Here is a 19,767-nt window from a genome sequence, read left to right as displayed (position 1 = left end):
GCTGCCCATGGCAAGCTAAACTGGTTCCTTTAGCGAATCACTGCCAATGGGAAAACAATGTATGACACACGGATCAGGAAACTGGCTGCTGAACAGAGGTGTAAGAACCATAGAGTAGTGATAATGGGGGACTTCAACTATCCGAATTTTGACTGGGATATGACAGTGTAAAGGGCAGAGAGAGGGAAGAATTTCTGAAGTGTGTTCAGGAGAAGTTTCTTGATCAATTTCTGGCTCAACGAGGAAGGAGGCATTGCTGGATCTGAGGAATGAGATGGATCAAGTAGAGCTAGTGTCAGTAGGGGAACATTTCGGGAACTGTGATCACAGTATCATAAGGTTTAGACTAGCTATGGACATGGACAGAGTGCAATTTAGAGTAAAAATACTTAATTGGAGGAAAGCCAACTTCAGTGGGTTGAAAATGGATCTGGCCCGGGTAAATTGGAATCAAAGATTGGCAGGCAAAACTGTAATTGAACAAGGCCTATAAAAAGGAGATGGTTCAGGTACAGTCCAGGTACATTCCCATGAGGGGGAAAGGTAGGGCAATGCCAGAGCTCCCTGGATGACGAAACAGATAGAGAGTAAGATGAAGCAGAAAATGGGGACATATAGAAACATAGAAAATATGGTGCAGGAGTAGGCCATTTGGCCCTTCGAGCCTGCACCACCATTCAATAAGATCATGGCTGATCATTCCCTCAGTACCCCTTTTCAGCTTTCGCTCCATACCCCTTGATCCCTTAGCCATAAGGGCCATATCTAACTTCCTCTTGAATATATCCAACGAACTGGCATCAACAACTCTCTGCGGTCGAGAAATCCACAGGTTAACAACTCTCTGAGTGAAGATGTTTCTCCTCATCTCAGTCCTAAATGGCTTACCCCTTATCCTTAGACTGTGTCCCCTAGTTTTGGACTTCCCCAACATCGGGAACATTCTTCCTGCATCTAACCTGTCCAGTCCCGTCAGAATTTTATATTTTTCTATGAGATACCCTCTCATCCTTCTAAACTCCAGTGAATACAGACCCAGTCGATCGAGTCTCTCCTCATATGTCAGTCCTGCCATCCCGGGAATCAGTCTGGTGAACCTTCGCTGCACTCCCTCAATAGCAAGAATGTCCTTCCTCAGATTAGGAGATCAAAACTGAACACAATATTCCAGGTGAGGCCTCACCAAGGCCCTGTACAACTGTAGTAAGACCTCTCTGCTCCTATACTCAAATCCCCTAGCTATGAAGGCCAACATACCATTTGCCTTCTTCATCGCCTGCTGTACCTGCATGCCAACTTTCAATGACTGATGTACCATGACACCCAGGTCTCGATGCACCTCACCTTTTCCTAATCTGCCGCCATTCAGATAATATTCTGCCTTCGTGTTTTTGCCACCAAAGTGGATAACCTCACATTTATCCACATTACACTGCATCTGCCATGCATTTGCCCACTCACCTAACCTGTTCAAGTCACCTTGCAGCCTCTTAGCATCCTCCTCACAGCTCACACAGCCATCCAGCTTAGTGTCATCTGCAAACTTGGAGATATTACACTTAATACATTCATCTCAATCAATGATGTATATTGTAAATAGCTGGGGTCCCAGCACTGAGCCCTGCGGCACCCCACTAGTCACTGCCTGCCATTCTGAAAAGAACCCGTTTATCCCGACTCTCTGCTTCCTGTCTGCCAACCAGTTCTCTATCCACGTCAGTACATTACCTAACTTTGAAGGTATGAGGCGTGAATTAGCTGGGATGGATTGGCGAATGATACTTAAGGGGTTGACTGTGGATGGGCAATGGCAGACATTTAGAGACCGCATGGATGAACTACAACAATTGTACATTCCTGTCTGGCATAAAAATAAAAAAGGGAAGGTGGCTCAACCGTGGCTATCAAGGGAAATCAGGGATAGTATTAAAGCCAAGGAAGTGGCATACAAATTGGCCAGAAATAGCAGCGAACCTGGAGACTGGGAGAAATTTAGAACTCAGCAGAGGAGGACAAAGGGTTTGATTAGGGCAGGGAAAATGGAGTATGAGAAGAAGCTTGCAGGGAACATTAAGACGGATTGCAAAAGTTTCTATAGATATGTAAAAAGAAAAAGGTTAGTAAAGACAAACGTAGGTCCCCTGCAGTCAGAATCAGGGGAAGTCATAACGGGGAACAAAGAAATGGCGGACCAATTGAACAAGTACTTTGGTTCGGTATTCACGAAGGAGGACACGAACAACCTTCCGGTTATAAAAGGGGTCGGGGGGTCTAGTAAGGAGGAGGAACTGAGGGAAATCCTTATTAGCCGGGAAATTGTGTTGGGGAAATTGATGGGATTGAAGGCCGATAAATCCCCAGGGCCTGATGGACTGCATCCCAGAGTACTTAAGGAGGTGGCCTTGGAAATAGTGGATGCGTTGACAGTCATTTTCCAACATTCCATTGACTCTGGATCAGTTCCTATAGAGTGGAGGGTAGCCAATGTAACCCCACTTTTTAAAAAAGGAGGGAGAGAGAAAACAGGGAATTATAGACCGGTCAGCCTGACATCGGTAGTGGGTAAAATGATGGAATCAATTATTAAGGATGTCATAGCAGTGCATTTGGAAAGAGGTGACATGATAGGTCCAAGTCAGCACGGATTTGTGAAAGGGAAATCATGCTTGACAAATCTTCTGGAATTTTTTGAGGATGTTTCCAGTAGAGTGGACAAGGGAGAACCAGTTGATGTGGTATATTTGGACTTTCAGAAGGCGTTCGACAAGGTTCCACACAAGAGATTGATGTGCAAAGTTAGAGCACATGGGATTGGGGGTAGTGTACTGACATGGATTGAGAACTGGTTGTCAGACAGGAAGCAAAGAGTAGGAGTAAATGGGTACTTTTCAGAATGGCAGGCAGTGACTAGTGGGGTACCGCAAGGTTCTGTGCTGGGGCCCCAGCTGTTTACACTGTACATTAATGATTTAGATGAGGGGATTAAATGTAGTATCTCCAAATTTGCGGATGACACTAAGTTGGGTGGCAGTGTGAGCTGCGAGGAGGATGCTGTGAGGCTGCAGAGCGACTTGGATAGGTTAGGTGAGTGGGCAAATGCATGGCAGATGAAGTATAATGTGGATAAATGTGAGGTTATCCACTTTGGTGGCAAAAACAGAGAGACAGACTATTATCTGAATGGTGACAGATTAGGAAAAGGGGAGGTGCAAAGAGACCTGGGTGTCATGGTACATCAGTCATTGAAGGGTGGCATGCAGGTGCAGCAGGTGGTTAAGAAAGCAAATGGCATGTTGGCCTTCATAGCAAGGGGATTTGAGTACAGGGGCAGGGAGGTGTTGCTACAGTTGTACAGGGCCTTGGTGAGGCCACACCTGGAGTATTGTGTACAGTTTTGGTCTCCTAACCTGAGGAAGGACATTCTTGCTATTGAGGGAGTGCAGCGAAGGTTCACCAGACTGATTCCCGGGATGGCGGGACTGACCTATCAAGAAAGACTGGATCAACTGGGCTTGTATTCACTGGAGTTCAGAAGAATGAGAGGGGACCTCATAGAAACATTTAAAATTCTGACGGGGTTAGACAGGTTAGATGCAGGAAGAATGTTCCCAATGTTGGGGAAGTCCAGAACCAGAGGTCACAGTCTAAGGATAAGGGGTAAGCCATTTAGGACCGAGATGCGGAGGAACTTCTTCACCCAGAGAGTGGTGAACCTGTGGAATTCTCTACCACAGAAAGTTGTTGAGGCCAATTCACTAAATATATTCAAAAAGGAGTTAGATGAGGTCCTTACTACTAGGGGGATTCAAGGGGTATGGCGAGAAAGCAGGAATGGGGTACTGAAGTTGAATGTTCAGCCATGAACTCATTGAATGGCGGTGCAGGCTAGAAGGGCCGAATGGCCTACTCCTGCACCTATTTTCTATGTTTCTATGTTTTCTATGTTTCTATACCATGTGCTTTAATTTTGCACACCAATCTCTTGTGTGGGACCTTGTCAAAAGCCTTTTGAAAGTCCAAATACACCACATCCACTGGTTCTCCCTTGTCCACTCTACTAGTTACATCCTCAAAAAATTCTAGAAGATTTGTCAAGCATGATTTCTCGTTCATAAATCCATGCTAACTTGGACCGATCCTGTCTGTTTTCCAAATGTGCTGCTATTTCATCTTTAATAATTGATTTCAACATTTACCCCACTACTGATGTCAGGCTAACCGGTCTATAATTACCCGTTTTCTCGCTCCCTCCTTTTTAAAAAAGTGGTGTTACATTAGCTACCTTCCAGTCCATAGAAACTGATCCAGAGTCGATAGACTGTTGGAAAATGGTCACCAATACATCCACTATTTCTAGGGCCACTTCCTTAAGTACTCTGGGATGCAGACTATCAGGCCCTGGGGATTTATCCGCCTTCAATCCCATCAATTTCCCTAACACAATTTCCTGACTAATTAGGATTTCCTTCAGTTCCTCCTTCATGCTAGACCCTCGGTCCCCTAGTATTTCCGGAAGGTTATTTGTGTCTTCCTTCGTGAAGACAGAACCAAACTATTTGTTCAAATGGTCTGCCATTTCTTTGTTCCCCATTATAAATTCCCCTAATTCTGTCTGCAAGGGACCTACATTTGTCTTCACTAATCTTTTTCTCTTCACATATCTATAGAAGCTTTTGCAGTCAGTTTTTATGTTCCCAGCAAGCTTCCTCTCATACTCTATTTCCCCACTCCTAATTAAACCCTTTGTCCTCCTCTGCTGAATTCTAAATTTCTCCCAGTCCTTGGGTTTGCTGTTTTTTCTGGCCAATTTATATGCCTCTTCCTTGGATTTAACACTATCCTTAATTTCCCTTGTTAGCTACGGTTGAGCCATCTTCCCAGTTTTATTTTTACTCCAGACAGGGATGTACAATTGTTGAAGTTCATCCATGTGATCTTTAAATGTTTGCCATTGCCTATCCACCGTCAACCCTTTAAGTATCATTCGCCAGTCTATTCTAGCCAATTCACGTCTCATACCATCGAAGTTAACTTTCCTTAAGTTCAGGACCCTAGTCTCTGAATTAACTGTGTCACTCTCCATCTTAATAAAGAATTCTACCATATTATGGTCACTCTTCCCCAAGGGGCCTCGCACAACAAGATTGCTAATTAGTCCTTTCTCATCACACATCACCCAGTCTAGGATGGCCAGCCTTCTAGTTGGTTCCTCGACATATTGGTCTAGAAAACCATCCCTAATACACTCCAGGAAATCCTTCTCTACCGTATTGCTACCAGTTTGGTTAGCCCAATCTATATGCAGATTAAAGTCACCCATGATAACTGCTGTACCTTTATTGCACGCATCCCTAATTTCTTGTTTGATGCTGTCCCCAACCTCACTACTACTGTTTGGTGGTCTGTACATAACTCACACTAGCGTTTTCTGCCCTTTGGTATTCCGCAGCTCCACCCATACAGATTCCACATCCTCCAAGCTAATGTTCTTCCTTACTATTGCGTTAATTTCCTCTTTAACCAGCAACGCTACCCCACCTCCTTTTCCTTTCTGTCGATCCTTCCTGAATGTTGTATGTTAGGTTGAGAATGTATGTGAGAACCAGGCTGAATACAAAAAGTTCAGAGGGAAAGTGAAAAAAGAAATGAGGGGCAAAGAGAGTGTATGAAAATAGACTGTCAGCTAAAACAAAAGGGAATCCAAAAGTCTTTATAGGCATATAAATAATAAACAGGTTGTAAGAGGAGGAGTGGGACCGATTAGGAACTTTGCATCTGTCTGGAAATGGAAGTTGTGAGGATGCAAAGAGACTTCAAGGAGATATAGACAGGCTAAGTGAATGGGCAAGAATATGGTAAATAGAATATAGGGCCTAAGTTTGCCCCCCCGCTTAGAACGGGACTTTGTAGAAGAAAAAACGCGCCTAAAACGTACCGAGGAATTCTCCCCGCTCCTCAGGATGTCTTCGGCCTCGGCATAGCGCATCACATCCAGTGGGGGTTGGAACCAGGTCCCAGCGCTGAAAACAGTACCGGGACCTCTGCACATGCGCGCTAGGGTGCGCGCGCACATGCAGTAGCTCCTGGCAGTCCGAATCTCTGCGACGTTTGGCTGTGTGGGAGGGGCCCGAAGCATGTCGCCCCTAGCCCTGGCCGAATGGGCTCCCTCATTGGCAGCCCGCTGCCTTATCCAGCCACACCAGTAAAAGGAGGTCTGAGAGAACCAGAACCACAGCAGGTTGTCAGTGAAACCCTGCAGCTGGTTAGTATGCTGATGTTTTCCACAAGGGAATCAATTTAGAAGAAGTAGATTGGGTTAGGTTAGGTGTCCAATGTCTGAAACAAATGGGAAGCATTGAGACAAATCATGCTGGCAATGTTCACAAGGCCACACAATGGATGGAGTAAGTGCACTGCACTTGGTCTATACATCGTGCTGAGTATTTGTATGCCATTGGTTAGAATAAAGTAGGAGCCAGTAAAAGAATGCTATTGAAGGTACTGAAAGGGACTGTGTTGGAATAATTTTTACAAGGTTATTTTGTTTTTATTTCTTATTGATTGATTGATTGCTTATTACTTTGGTCTTGGTGCTTTAGGTGCAGTGCAGGGTTCCTTCTGTGCTTTATTTGTTAATTAATTGTTTATTGCTTTTTGTGTTTTGTTTAGTGCTTTGTAAGTCTTGGTGCAAGGTGCAGATCCTCTCAGCTTCCTTGTATTTTTTATTTGTTACTGAATGTTTATTTTTGTGCTTTGTTTAGTGTTTGGTGCTTTAAATGTATTTATGCTTCTTTAATGTTGTTGTGAAGGTGTTTAGTGCTTTGCAATGTCCTCTCACTTCCCCCGCCCACTATCTCTGGCTACCTGCGCTGACTTCTTAGCTCATCGCAAGTTTTTCTGTGCGGACACGTGACCACATACGCTGGCCTAAGTTAGTTTGGAGTAAACTTGCTTAAATGGCTAAAACAGGTATAAGTGGCTGGTAACGCCCCCTTTTGAAAAAAAAACGAAACTTAAATAAAAAACCTAACTAACTCACTTAAAATGGAGCAAATTAAATGGGCAGAATTGCGATTTTTAAGATACTCCAAAAAAATAGGAGCAACTCCTGGACAAACTTTGGCCCAGAATGTGGAGAAATGTGAAGTTATCCACTTTGGTAGGAAAAATAGAAAAGCAGAGTATTTTTTTTAAATGGTGAGAGATTGAGAAATGTTGGTGTTCAGAGGGACCTGGTTGTCCTTGTACACGAATCACTGAAAGTTAACATGCAGGTACAGCAAGCAATTAAGAAAACAAATGTTCTGTTGGCCTTTATTACAAGAGGATTTGAGTATAAGAGCAAAGACATCTTATTGCAATTATATAGGACCCTGGTGAGACTGCACCTGGAGTATTGTGTACAGTTTAGGTCTCCTTACCTGAGGAAGGATATACTTGCCATAGAGGGAGTGCAACGAAGGTTCACCAGACCGATTCCTGGGATTGGGGAGGTGGGGGGGATTGTCCTGTGAGAAGAGATTGAGTAGACTAGGCCTATATTCTCTCAAGTTTAAAAAATGAGAGGTGATCTCATTGAAACATACAAAATTCTTACAGGGCTTGACAGGTTGGATCCAGAGAGGATGTTTCCTCTGGCTGAGGAGTCTAGAACCAGGGGTCACAGTCTCAGAATAAGGGGTCAGCCATTTAGGATTGAGATGAGGAGCAACTTCTTCACTCAGAGGGTGGTGAATCTTTGGAATTCTCTATCCCAGAGGGTTGTGGAGGCTCAGTCTTTGAGTATATTCAAGACAGAGATCGATAGATTTTTGGATATTAAGGGAATCAATGGGATTGGGGACAATGCAGGAAAGTGGAGTTGAGGTAGATCAGCCATGATCTTATTGAATGGCGGAGCAAGGTCGAGGGGCCGAATGGCCTACTCCTGCTCCTAAGTCTTATGTTCTTATGTTTACCAAGGAAGAAAATGCTGCCAAAGTCATAGTGAAAGAGGAGGTAGTTGAGATATTGGATGGGATGAAAATTGATAAGGATGAAGAACTGGGAAAGGCTGGCTGTACTTAAAGTAGATAAGTCACCAGGACCAGATGCGATGCATCGTATCCCATCCCAGGATACTGAGGGAAGTAAATTGCGGAGGTACTGACCATAATCTTGGATACTGGACTGGTGCCAGAGGACTGGAGAATTGCAAATGTTGCACCATTGTTCAAAAAAGGGTGCATGGATAAACCCAGCAACGACAGGCCAGCCAGTTTAACCTCAGTAGTGGGGAAGTTTTTGAGAAACGATAATCAGGGACAAAATTAACAGTCACTTGGACAAGTACGGATTAATTAAGAAAATCCAGCACAGATTTATTAAAAGCAAATCGTGTTTAACTAACTTGATTTGTGTTTTTTGATGAGGTAACAGAGAGGGTTGATGAGAGCAATACAGTTGATGTGGTGTACATTTGATAAAGTGCCACATAAAAGGCTTGCCAGCAAAGTTGAAGCCCATGGAATAAAAGGGACAGTGGCAGCCTGGATACAAAATTGGCAAAGCGACAGGCAACAGAGAGCAGTGGTGAATGGTTGTTTTTCGGATTGGAGGAAGGTATACAGTGGTGTTCCCCAGGGGTCGGTTCTAGGACCAGTGCCTTTCTTGATATATATTAATAACTTAGACGTGGGTGTACAGGGCACAATTTCAAAATTTGCAGATGACACAAAACTTGGAAGGAGGATAGTGATAGACGTCAAGAGGACACTGACAGGCTGGTGGAATGGGCGGGCACATGGCAATTTAACACAGAAAAGTGCAAAGTGATATATTTTGGTAGGAAGAAGAAGGAGAGGCAATATAAACAAAAGGGTACAATTCTAAAGGGGGCACAGGAACAGAGTGATCTGGGAGTATATGTGCATAAATCATTGAAGGTTACAGGGCAGGTTGAGAAAGCGGTTAAAAAAGTATACAGGATCCTGGGCTTTATAAATAGAGACATAGAATACAAAAGCAAGGAAGTTATGATGAACCTTTATAAAACACTGGTTTAACCTCAACTGGAGTGTGGTGTCCAATTCTGAGCACCGCACTTTAGGAAGGATATGAAGGCCTTAAAGAAGGTGCAGAAAAGATTTACAAGAATGGTTCCAATGATGAGGGACTCCAGTTATATGGATAGACAAGAGTTGTTCTCCTTGGAGCAGAGAGGGTCGAGAGAAGGTTTGATAGAGGTGTTCAAAATTATGAAGGTCTGGACAGAGTAGATAGATAGAACATTTTCCCATTGGCAGAAGGGCTGAGAATCAGAGAACACAGATTTAAGGTGATTGGCAGAAGAACCAAAGATGACATGAGGGAAAACTTTCTTACACAGTGAGTGGTTAGGATCTGGAATTCACCGCCTGAAAGGGTGGTGGAGGCAGATTCGATTGTGGCGTTCAAAAGAGAATTGGATAAGTACACGAAGGAAAAATTTGCAGGGCTACGGGAAAAGGGCGGAGGGTGGAACTAGTTGACAGGCTCTTGCAGAGAGTCGGCACGGGCTCGATGGGTCGAATGGTCTCCATCTGTGCTGTCACCATTCTATGATTCTTCTAACAAACACTCCCATTAAATGGATGCTTCCACTAGGCAGGGTATAGTGTATTCATAATGCAATACCACAGTTCTGATGGAAGTGGAACTCCTCCCCATGAATGGAAGCTATTATGTATAAATAAAACCTGCACAATTGAGATTAACCAGAGAAATCCATGCTAGAAGAGGTGATTTACTCCATGGTGCAGTAAGATCTTAGTTACAGAATTTACAGAAGCCTGCTAGACTCCTTGGCCTAACATTTTTCTGAGAAAGCTTTAATCCAAGCACTCTTACAAAGACAGCAAATGCCAATCAATACATGCTGTTCTTGCATCCCTTTTAGTGGCTGGTCCAAGAGGGGCATTCCCTGAATTGTTGCCTGAATTTGCAATGAATTTCTTAACTTGTAATATTTCTGTAGTGTTAAATTTAACATTTTACCTCAACAATAAGCCTGTATGACCGAAACCAGGCTGATTACCATATTAATTTGAAGTGCTAATCAGTAAACGATCATTATACACAATCTTCAGCATTTCATGCCTCTGTGAGTAGTGGCTCCCTTGTGAATCCTAATAGACAAGGTGCCTTTTAAGTTCAGTCGGACAGTCTGGTTCAGACATTTGGGACCCGCATAGTCCCACAACAAAGGGGAGGCATTTCAATCAGGCTGGTGGCTTTCATTGCTGGTTTGGAAAAAATGAGTCACAGACTTGAGGGACTGGCTCTCTGTCTCTCTTAGGCATGGTGGACAAGCTGTGCCATAGCAGGCAGCAACATCAAGCCTAGATCTGCTAGCTTTGGAACAGTTTAACTCGAAAACAGGCCTATGTCTGGAGAGAGAGTAAGATGGCATCTTTATTCATTTTTTCAAAACTGAGAAGAGCTCTCACCACAAAAGTTGTGTATTGTCCGTTCATGTATTTTATACAAAAATAATTCACAGGATGTGGATGTCGCCGGTAAGGCCAGCATTTATTGCCCATCCCTAATTGCTCATGAGCAGGTGGTGGTGAGCCACCACCTTGAATACAATGAGTGGCTTGCTAGGCCATTTTAGACGGCAGTTAAGAGTCAACCACATTGCTGTGGGTCTGGAGTCACATATAGGCCAGATCAGGTAAGGACAGCAGATTTCCTTCCCTAAAGGACATTAGTGAACCAGATGGGTTTTTAAGACAATCTGGTAGTTTCATGGTCACCATTACTGATACTTACTTTTTATTTCAGATTTATTTAATTGGATTTCATTTCCCCATTTGGGATTTGAACTCATCCATATCATTAGTCCAAGTCTTGGGATTACTAGTCCAGTAACATAACCAGTATGCTACCGTGCCCACATCTATGGTTGGTTTGAAACTGTGCCTATCTCGATAGTGCTTTTCATGCGACCTGCCATAAAAAAGAGAATGCATAGGCTGCACGTGGAATATCTCAGTAGCCAGTATATGGCACAAGGTTTCTATTTTCTAAACCCCAGGCTGCGCCTCTCTCTATTTCTGTAACCTCCTTCTGCTCCGAGATCTCTGTGCTCCTCCAATTTTGGTCTCTTGTGCATCTCCAATTTCCATTGCTCCACCATTGGTGGCTGTGCCTTCAGCTGTCTCGGACCTAAGCTCTGGAATTCCCTCCCTGTCCATGTTCCTGTAAAGCACCTTGGGCAGTTTCACATTAAAGGCACTATATAAATACAAGTTGTTGTTGTCGTAAAATATACACTCCAATCATAGGAGATTTGAGGTCCACATGGAGGAGAGACCGGTGACACCAAATCAGAGAAAATATCTAGTGGAAAACCCCAAATTCTTGACTGATGGCTGGGTTCGTGTTGTGCTTCTCGCGACAGTACACCTCATGAGGGGTGGGGTGGGGAAAGAGAAGGGACTTCAATCAACCGATACTGCCTTTGCATTCCTCTCTAGTTGTTGGTTCAAGAGTGCCATTAGCAAAGGTTTGGCAACATGCTGTATGGCACCACTGTGTGGAGAAAACCTGAAGGCAAAAGAAATAAAGAGTACAAGGGGAATAAATAAATGTAAGTTGTTGTTGTAAATGTAAGTTGTTGTTGATAAATAAATATTAATTAATTGCATCATAGCTGTCTACATGAATCATATTCAGTTGTGTTCATGGAAGATAGGGCTAGACTTTCCACTTTGCTGTCAATCGCCGAAAAAATGGGCGATGGACCAGCAATGTACGTTGTCTCAGCCTTGCTGATCGTTGGCACATAACCCATTTTTTGGATTCTGATTTTCCACTCGGTGATAGGCCAGCGATGTGAAATGGGCGATGTGAAAGGTTGGTGATGTGACGTTCGCCCATCGAATGGTCAGCGATGTGGAAGGCCAAAGCTTCTCTAGCAACGACCTACTGCGATTTAAAAAACATTTTTAAAACATTTTTTTTTAACATGACTGGTTGTCCCGTGTTTCGGGAGGTCAGGGGGTCATCCACACATGCGCAGAAGGCACGGGGAGGGGCAGAGAGAGAGAGAGAGAGAGAGAGAGAGAGAGAGAGACAGAGAGACAGAGAGAGACAGAGAGAGGATAGAGAGGTGTGGAAGGCAGACGGAGAGCGCAGAGATCAACAGAAAAACTTTATAAATTATAAAAGTTATAGAAGATGTCGCAAACACATCAAGAAGCTGAGGGGGAGAGGAAGAGGGCGAAGCCCTTTAGTGATGAGGCCAATGAGGCCCTAGTCAATGAGGTCCATTCCCATTGGGGCGAACTGACTCGGGGTGCCCACGGGAAAACCCCACTCCGAGTTTATAGAAAAATTTGGCCGGAGATCACTGTGGTGGTGTCCTCCGCATCCCATGAGGCGAGGGGGTCGGACCAGTGCCGGAAATGCTGGAACAGCTTGGTAGCTGCAGCAAGAGTAAGTTGCATTTTATATTGTACTGATGCAAATTTTAATTATAATAATGAATCTCCTGTATTGAATTTAATTTGTTTATTCGTAAATGTTTTACATTAACTGCATGTTAAGATCCGGACAGGGCTCTGAACCTGGGACTATGTATGGGATAGTGTGGAGGGAATGTAACCCCATGCTGCAGCAGCCCTGGAAATGTTTGATGGGACAGTGTGGAGGGATCTTTACTCTGTATGTACCCCCATGCTGCAGCTGTCCTGGGAGTGTGGAGGGAGCTTTACTCTGTATGTACCCCCATGCTGCAGCTGTCCTGGGAGTGTGGAGGGAGCTTTACTCTTGCTGCTGCAGTATAGAGAGATGTATATGTGTCAAGATGTAGCATGTAACGTTTTAAACTGTTGTGACTCCATGGTACTACCTTGTGAATTAGTTTATGCTATCCTCTTTTCTTGTTTGCAGAAGAAGATATCACTCAACAGGACTGAGCAGAGGCGCACCGGGGAGGGGGGGGGGGCTCGGGGCGGGGGGGCTCTGCTCAGCTTCAACCGCTGACCGACCTGGAGGAGCGTGCAACCGTGCTCGTGGGCCACAAAACCCACTCGGCCACCACCTGTGGTCTGGCGGAGCCCAGCTATGCGTCTCGTGAGTAATGTAATGTTCTGTAATTATAATGCAATATGCAATATAGGAATGATGTCATGTCATGTCATGTCATGCATGCAGCCTTTGTGCATAAGAAGCAGGGGATGCAGCCACTACAGCTTTCTGGGGTAGTGAAATGTATTGATATGTAACGTCTCTCGTTAATGTGCACCATTATGTTCTAATAAGCTCTGTAATAAGGTCAGATGTGTTTTTAAGGTCACCCCAAGAGGCTGGTCAAGGTGCAACAAGCACCTGCACCAGCACCTGTTGAAGAGCAGGAGGAGGAGGAGGAGGAGGAGGAGAACGACGAGCTTGAGAACATTCTGAGACCATTGAGCTCGTGGAGGAAGAGGAGGAGGAGGAGTAGGAGGAGGAGGAGTAGGGGGAGGGGGAGGGGGAGGGGGAGGGGGAGGGGGAGGGGGAGGAGCACCACCAGCAGCTGCAGACAGCTGTGGAGGGGGGCGATGAACCTGCGGCTATCTCAATGGAGATCGAAGAGGCACCGGGATCAAGTGGTGTGCAGCCGGCAACGCTAACGCGCATCATATTGCGCACGCTGACCCCACGGAGGCGGGGTCAGCAGGGTCAGCAATCGCCTACCTCGGATGGGCAGACGGAGTGCTTGATCTCCCTGTGCACGGAGACGGTTGCGATAGGTCGCAAGCTTCTCCAGGGGTTCAATCAGTTCTCCTCTAACTTTTCCAACGTGTCTGCTCTGCAAATGGAGTTAGCACGGCAGACCCTGGAGGGGATTCGAGAACAGACCGCTGCAATCAATGCCCTTTGGCATGTGCTGCTGACTGGACACGGCGCTGCACCCCAAGGTGTTGTGTTGGGTCTAAGTACATCCCCAAGCACTCAAGCGAGTATGGAGGATACACTTCCTCTTGACTCGGAAGACGAACAGCCAGCTTCGTCTTCCCCTCCCACACCCCCACCACGGCGGGAAGTCCTGTCGTTGCCCGCTCTCCGTGTTAATAATTAAAAAAAAAAAAATTTGTTGTTTTAAAAAAATGTTTTCACTGAATTTAACAATTGTTTTGCATTCTCTTATAGTTACGTTAAGCATAACATTTTAACAATTGTTCTGCCTTTGTTGTGCATTCTCTTATAACAGAAGTATACTTCAGTTAAGCATTAATGCAAATGCCAGGCCAGTGCAGGTAAGGCAAAAACGTAACTTAACGCAAATGCAACTTTTGTTTAACCTTAACTGTAAATGTAAATGTGACTATCCCCAATGTAAGTTCAGGCAGAGCGTTCATAAATGAGCTGCTGCTGACGCAACAGCTTAGCAGCCGTGTAACTGCCACTGGGTACTGATCTTGTTGGAGGGGGGGCGGGGTGGTGGGTGGGTGGGTGGTGGGACCAAGGCTAGATCGCCAGGCTGATTGGCCTCCCCGAGGTCCTCACCAGCCTCCTCTTCCGCCTCTTCCTCCTCACCGGCTGGCTCTTCCGTCTCCCCTCCTTTTGGAGGTGGACCTGCAGCCCCATCTGGCATTAGTTGTCCTCTCCCTATAGCTAGTTTATGCAGCATGCAACACACCACAATAAACTTAGCGACCTGGTCAGGGTAGTACTGTAGGCTGCCACCAGAATGGTCCAGGCATCTGAAGCATTGCTTTAGGACTCCAATTGTCTTTTCAATTATGTTGCGTGTCGCTATGTGGCTTTCGTTGTAACGTTTCTCTGCTTCAGTGATGGGATTATGCAGTGGGGTCATCAGCCAGCTGGCAAGGCCATATCCCTTATCTCCCAGCAGCCAACCGTGACCTTCTGGCTGATTGAGAAACAGGTCAGGGATAGCACTCTCACGTAGGATGGCGCATCATGGATGCTGCCAGGAAATGTGGCATTTACTGTCATGATTATTTGGTTGTGGTCGACAACAAGCTGCACATTCAGGGAGTGGATTCCCTTTCTGTTACGAAACACCTCCGCGTTCTGTAAAGGGACTTTCAGGTCAATGTGCGTGCAGTCTATTGCTCCCTGCACCTTGGGAAGTTTGCTATTCTCGAGAAACACAAGGTCCTCCCGGTCTGTGCCTCCCTGGTCATAGGGAAGCTTATAAAGTCCATCCTGCGAGCATAAAGGGCTTCAGTCACCTGCCGAATGCAGCGGTGTGTAGCGTGCTGAGAGATACCACAGAAGACGCCAGCTGAAGCCCGAAAGGATCCCGGCGCGTAGAAGGATAGTGCCGCAGTAACCTTCACTCCAACGGGAAGTGCGGTTCTGATGGTGCTGGAAGGCTGCAGACCCCCCTTGATGAGATAGCAAATCTCATCGATGACCTCCTTCCGGAAGCGCAGTCTCCTAAGACACAAATTTTCAGACAAGTTGAGGTCAGATTGCGTTTCTTTGCAACTTCGTCAACTGTATGCTCGCCTCCTCTGTCTCTGTATTACTCTGCCACCTCTTCGATTGATCCTTTCAGAAACCAACGTGTGAGCAGTTATGAGTAATGGCACAGAAAGCATAGGCCTCATCACTATCTATAATTATTTTCACTTGCTATAAATGCACTTTTCAGTAAATATGCCTAATCTACTAAGCTACTATTAGTACAATTAAATACAAGTATAAATCTGAATGGATCTATCTATAAAAGATCCTTAAATAACTCACAAATATTTACTTTGATTTTTTTAGCTGCCTCCTCCCTTCCTCCGAAATTCAAAATGGTGTCCGTAGTGCCCAGTTCGGTCAGGAAAGCCCGGGAAAAGCAACTATTATCCAGCGATGTTCTCGGTGAGCGATCAGCCCAGCGATCTGCCGGAACTTCAAATCGGCGATGTGTGGGCGATCAGCTTGGCGAAGTGAGCCAAAACTTGGGCGCTTAATTTTCCGACGTTGTTGAGATCCAAGTTTCCATTTTTTGCTCAAAATGGGCGATAGACGTCTGTTTTGGGCGATATGAAGTGGAAAGTCTAGCCCCAAGTCTCTCTATCTGAGATTAAGCAACAGGAGGGTTTACCTGCTCAAATCCATGAGTCTTAATGAGTCACAATCTCTTTTTAACCTGCGATGGTGGCGATCCCAGTGATGGCAGTCACTATTGGTAGTCTGTGTCTGCGCACATTCAGGAACTGAACTATTAAGTCATAGCCTACATCTTCACTGAAGCGTACGAAAGCATGGGCCTAACACTAAACATCCGTAAGACAAAGGTCCTCCGCCAACCTGACCCCACCACACAGCACTGCCCCCCAGTCATCAAGATCCACGGCGCGGCCCTGGACAACGTAGACCACTTTCCACACCTCGGGAGCCTATTATCAGCAAGGGCAGACATCGACGACGAGATTCAACACCCCCTCCAGTGCGCCAGTGCAGCCTTCGGCCACCTGAGGAAAAGAGTGTTCGAAGATCAGGCCCTCAAATCTGCCACCAAGCTCATGGTCTACAGAGCTGTAGTGATACCCGCCCTCCTGTATGGCTCAGATACATGGACAATATGCAACAGACACCTCAAATCGCTGGAGAAATACCACCAACAATGTCTCCGCAAGATCCTGCAAATCCCCTGGGAGGACAGATGCACCAACGTTAGCGTTCTCAATCACGCCAACATCCCCAGCATCAAAGCACTGACCACACTCGACCAGCTCCTCTGGGCGGGCCACATGTTCGCATGTTTGACACAAGACTCCCAAGGCAAGCGCTCTACTCGGAACTCCTACACGGCAAGCGAGCCCAATGTGGGTTTAGGAAACGTTTCAAGGACACCCTCAAAGACTCCTTGAAAAAGTGCAACATCCCCACCGACACCTGGAAGTCCTTGGCCAAAGACCGCCCTAAGTGGAGGAAGAGCATCCGGGAGGGCGGCGAGCACCTCGAGTCTTATCGCCGAGAGCATGCAGACATCAAGCGCAGGCAGCGGAAAGAGCGTGCAGCAAACCAGTCCCACCCACGCTTTCCTTCAACGATTGTGTGTCCCACCTGTGACATAGACTGTAATTCCCATATTGGACTGTTCAGTCACCTAAGAACTCACTTTGAGAGTGGAAGCAAGTCTTCCTTGATTTCGAGGTCTGCCTATGATGATGATCACCAATGCTCATTTTCATAGGCATTGATCTGATGGGAGTTTAGTGCTTTCAGGAAGAGCCAAAGTGTAGCTTTCAGCTGCTCCAGATGGTTGCATAGGGGCCCTGGCTCAGTTGCAGTCAAAACTGAAAGGCTTCAATGATGGAAGTACACACGCTTGTTCAAAATAAGGATACAATAAAAAAAAAGATAATCTCAAGTATTCAATAACTTTGGTATGACCACACTCGATCAGCTCCGGTGGGCGGGCCACATTGTTCGCATGTCTAACACAAGACTCCCAAAGCAAGCACTCTACTCGGAACTCCTACACGGCAAGCGAGCCCAAGGTGGGCAGAGGAAACGTTTCAAGGACACCATCAAAGACTCCTTGAAAAAGTGCAACATCCCCACCGACACCTGGAAGTCCTTGGCCAAAGAGAAAAAGATTACTGAAGACAAACGTAGGTCCCTTGCAGTCAGAATCAGGTAAATTTATAATGGGGAACAAAGAAATGGCAGACCAATTGAACAAATACTTTGGTTCTGTCTTCACGAAGGAAGACACAAATAACCTTCTGGAAATACTAGGGAACCGAGGGTCTAGCAAGAAGGAGGAACTGAAGGAAATCCTTATCAGTCAGGAAACTGTGTTTGGGAAATTGATGGGATTGAAGGCCGATAAATCCCCAGGGCCTGACAGTCTGCATCCCAGAGTACTTAAGGAAGTGGCCTGAGAAATAGTGGTCATTTTCCAACATTCTATAGACTCTGGATCAGTTCCTATGGATTGGAGGGTAGCTAATGTATCCCCACTTTTTAAAAAAGGAGGGAGAGAGAAAACAGGGAATTTTAGACCGGTGAGCCTGACATCGGTAGTGGGGAAAATGTTGGAATCAATTATTAAAGAGATAACAGCAGCACATTTGGAAAGCAGTGACAGGATCGGTCCAGTCAGCATGGATTTATGAAAGGGAAATCATGCTTGACAAAGCTTCTAGAATTTTTTGAGGATGTAACCAGTAGAGTGGACAAGGGAGAACCAGTGGATGTGGTGAACTTTCAAAAGGCTTTTGACAAGATCCCACACAAGAGATTAGTGTGCAAAATTAAAGCACATGGTATTGGAGGTAATGTACTGACGTGGATAGAGAACTGGTTGGCAGACTGGAAGCAAAGAGTAGGAATAAACGAGGCAGACGGCAATATGGAGGGGCTCTTCAGAGGCTGGTGTGGGAATTGGAGTGGGAATGTAAGTTGATTCTGCCAATGGGCGCATTCCCTTATTGCAGCAGTTAACTCCAACATGCTGTCCCTCATGCACCCTGACCATCCATCATCATAGGCAGTCCCTCAGAATCAAGGAAGACTTGCTTCCACTCCTGAAGTGAGTTCTTTGGTGGTTGAACAGCCCAATACGGGAGCCACAGACTCTGTCACAAGTGGTACAAATAGTCATTGAGGGAAAGGGTGGGTGGGACTGGTTTGCTGCACGCTCTTTCTGCTGCTGGCGCTTGATTTCTGCATGCTTTCGGCATTGAGACTCGAGGTGCTCAACGCCCTCCCGGATGCACTTTATTCACTTAGGGCGGTCTTTGGCCAGGGACTCCAAGGTGTCAGTGGGAATGACGCACTTTATCAGGGAGGCTTTGAGGGTGTCTTTGAAACGTTTCCGCTGCCCACCTTTGGTTCGTTTGCCGTGGTGGAGCTCCGCATAGAGCACTTGCTTTGGGAGTCTCGTGTCTGGCATGCAAACTATGTGGCCTGCCCAGTGGAGCTGATCGCGTGTGGTCAGTGTTTCAATGCTGGGGATGCTGGCCTGGACGAGGACACTGATGTTGGTGTGCCTGTCCTTCCAGGGGATTTGTAGGACCTTGCGGAGACATCGTTGGTGATATATCTCTAGTGACTTGAGATGTCTTCTGTACATCGTCCTGCCTCTGAGCCATACAGGAGGGCGGATATTACTAAAGCCCTGTAGACCATGAGATTGGTGGTAGATTTGAGGGCCTGGTCTTCGAACACTCTTTTCCTCAGGTGGCCAAAGGCTGCACTGGCACACTGGAGGCAGTGTTGAATCACCGCATCAGTGCCTGCTCTTGTTGACAACGACCTACAACATTCCCTCCCTCATGTTGCGTAAAACTGTCTCAACTACGTGTGACATTCCCTCCCTCATGTTCAGTGATAGTGTTTGCACCATCTCTGACATTTCCTCCCTGATGTTTATTGACAGCGCACCACCAACCTGTGACATTCCCTCCCAACATGGTTTCAGTTGACTGAGATATTCCCTCACTCATGGTCCCGGACATCGTTCCCATTTCTGGTGAGATTGCTGTTACTTCTCTTGACAGTCCCGCTGCCTCATCACCCACCCCACTGATGGTGTCCAGGAGTGATCGTGTAAGGTCAAAGCTCTCCCCACTCATTGAACCACATCTGTTAGATCCTGCACCTCAGGAGAGCGCGGTTGAGCTCTTCTTCCCCTCCTCCCCATGTGTGTGGCTTGTACCCCACCACTGGGACCCGCAGCCTTGGAAGGTGGGGGCCTGGGTGTGCCTCGCTGCACCCCACCACTGGGACCCGCAGCCTCGGACATTAGGAAACCAACGAATGTCCCACCACGACTCAAATCAC

The 19,767-nt window shown here is 46.1% G+C and overlaps 1 protein-coding gene across 1 annotated transcript in view; it reads right to left on the bottom strand.

Moving 5' to 3' along the window:
• Positions 1 to 19,767, bottom strand: part of mtap (methylthioadenosine phosphorylase) — a 306,586-nt gene that overhangs the window by 23,350 nt on the left and 263,469 nt on the right. The window lies entirely within an intron of this gene.

This window comes from Pristiophorus japonicus, chromosome 1, assembly GCF_044704955.1.
Source record: "Pristiophorus japonicus isolate sPriJap1 chromosome 1, sPriJap1.hap1, whole genome shotgun sequence".
Taxonomy (NCBI): domain Eukaryota; kingdom Metazoa; phylum Chordata; class Chondrichthyes; family Pristiophoridae; genus Pristiophorus; species Pristiophorus japonicus.
Note: the sequence above shows the minus strand (reverse complement) of the source record. Positions and strands in the feature narration are given on the sequence as shown.